Source organism: Papaver somniferum, chromosome 5, assembly GCF_003573695.1.
Source record: "Papaver somniferum cultivar HN1 chromosome 5, ASM357369v1, whole genome shotgun sequence".
Lineage (NCBI taxonomy): Eukaryota > Viridiplantae > Streptophyta > Magnoliopsida > Ranunculales > Papaveraceae > Papaver > Papaver somniferum.
The window spans coordinates 98,608,257-98,610,978 of NC_039362.1; the positions used below are offsets into that span (position 1 = coordinate 98,608,257).

The window sequence follows — 2,722 nt, forward strand, 5'->3', positions numbered from 1 at the left end:
CCCGAGACAAAGTTGTACCAGTATCTCGGTGTCGACCGAGACAATCCGAAATCCGAAATTGACTACCTTGGTATCTAGACGTAGAAATCTGCCTTAGTTCAAAAACCTAGGTGCCCTTATAATTTTGCACGCATGCTGGACAGGTGTCAAATAGAGAGTGCCAGATGCAGTCAGGTAATTTTGCATGTTAAAGATAAGAGGAAGGGGAGTTTGGTTTTGGGGTTCTTCTGGGTAGACCATTCCTACATGGTAATTGCTGTGAGGAGTGAGATTTTAGAATCGGAAGAAAATGTTTTATGGTCTTAATTTTAATTTTCTTATGATCAGAAATTCAAAATAATTTTATAGAACAAGGAAAATCAGCTGAATTTGAGATCTCAAATCCAGGAGCATTCGGAGGTATATACAGATGAATTATTGAGATGGCGTGAATGGTCATCGTTTCGGTGTTTATCAAGTGTCAGTGCGTAACTTGGGATTTATCTGTCAAAAAGGTTTTTCTATCTTCCCTTGCATTTTGATCTCGTAACTTTTGTACAAAATGTTGTGTTGGCTTAATTTAGGGATATGGAGAAACATATCTAGAATTCATTATATTGAAGAAATGATTTTTCCCATATATGTTATTAGTATCCTTTGGTTCAAGGGTCTTTGGTTGAATTTCACTTAAAAATTTATATTTTATTTTCTTATTAGAAATGATTGTAATTCCTGCGCGTAAATGGGGTGTTTAATTAAATTAGATTTGATTGGAATCTGCGAAGAATTAGGGGAAATGGGTTAGAGTTTGAGATGAAAGTGGTTTGGATTTTGATTAGAAAACAAGTGAGAAAGCTTGGCTTGCATTAGTGTCAGTAAGATGTTTGTCCCTTTGCTTCAATGGAAGTTCATTTTCTCCCTACTGAACATGCTTGCTAATATAGATATGCTTTATACTTAGTTAATTTAAAACTTGGATAAAACGATAATTAGTTGTTGCTTACTAGAATCTGTGGTGTTTTGATTAATTAGGTACTGTGAGTATATAGTTCCCATCAAGTCTAATGGAATTTTGAAGTGATTATGGATTGATTTACCTCATATTCTTCACATCAAATGAATATGCATAACGATGGTACAATCAGGCTAGGTAATTTTGTCTAGAATAAAATATCAAGTCTATGGTGTTGTAATGGGTGCCTCCTAGCAAGTTGGATGTTGTACAAGGGTTGACTGTTCTTTCCATGCTTTAATTTTATGACTTTATTTGACTGGTTGAGACCCAATTAAAATTCCAAGATGAGAATAGTGTGTGGGTGTATCTCATCCTAGTGCTTTCTTTTAATTTCTGCTCATTTCCGACGAGCATAGCAGAAGTAATGTCATATGTCTCATTTTGACTTCTAGCGGAATCTATAGAAAATCTTCCATACAGATTCTAAATAAGTTTGGTTGGATAAATTTTATGGGTTGTTAGTTATGCTTGCACCATTGATCTATATATATATATATATATATTAATTGGTATCCATTCACTTGATAGACGTGGCTTAGAGACGTATATTGACATGGTGTTCATCCTGATCTCTTTTACATGTTCCCTTGCTCACTGGATTGATCTCATACATTTTGGAAGTTACCATTTACGTAGTATATATGGTTGGAGATATTGGTTTTGCTGTGGTTAGGAACTTTGTAGCATTTTATAGGGAGAACCATATACCTACAAAACTATACGTGTAACCCTGCGTTGCAGTATGTACGTGGAAAATTAAGTTTTTGTTTGTTCTGTAAATAGGGATGGGTTATCCTTTTACATGTCGGTGACTTCCGTTTTGGTGTTCTTCGCAGCGACATTGTTTAGACCATTTTGCACAGCAAAACGAGTGGAATTGGTCGCACTTGCTATATTGAATATTTTGTTCTTGCAATAATTTGTTTGGTAGACTAGCCGAACATACTTGAGATGATTAACCATGTTCTTTTTTGAAATATTTTAGCGGCTGATTATGGACTGATCTTAGTATAAGTTTTGTTATTGCATAGGCAGTGTCAATTTCCATTATCGTGTATTTTTTTGTTATGAATTCATGTAATTATCTTAATACTCAGCTTGATGATGGGTAAGTTAGTACGAGCCAGAGATGATTTCATTTCTTTCAGAGTATGGTACTAACGAATAGTTGGCACAATTTGTCTATTGTTATAGTGGTTAGTGGTACATAAGGACCTTGAATTTGTACTCGATTACGAGAAACTAGCTAATTAAATAGTTGTGTATGTTGGCAGTGACATGAACCAGGTGGATTTGAATTGTTTCTTTTAATCGGTTGTCTAAAGAAAAATATTTATATGTTTCATGTTTAAATTTATGAGATTTAAGCTTGTTTCTGAATGGATTCATCATGGGATATATATAAGAGTGCATTCTTTCACCAATGTACTAGTGTAGTCAAATCTTCTAATTTTTATTTATTTGCAATTTATTAGCTTGACAGACACTTTTCGGCCTTAACTATGTTTTTATTATGCAACTGACAACTAAAATGTGCACTCTCTAGCCTTGTTATGGCTATAGCAATGGATGATTTAAAATGAAGTGTCCTTTTTGGCTGCATCTACTGTTGATTTTAAGTGGCAGGTACAGGTGTAGTTACAATAATAAATGTTGACATTTTACCATTAGTTGATAGTTGCTAAGAAAATTAATGGTGATGCGATAAGCTAGGGATAGTTGTTGCTA

The 2,722-nt window shown here is 34.2% G+C and overlaps 1 long non-coding RNA gene across 1 annotated transcript; it reads left to right on the forward strand.

The window, feature by feature from the left end:
- Positions 1-203: 203 nt before the first annotated feature.
- LOC113282301 lies at positions 204-2,141 on the forward strand. The gene is made up of 2 exons (XR_003326733.1): positions 204-494; positions 1,012-2,141. It is a non-coding gene; the product is annotated as an uncharacterized LOC113282301 (long non-coding RNA).
- The last annotated feature ends 581 nt before the right edge of the window (positions 2,142-2,722 follow it).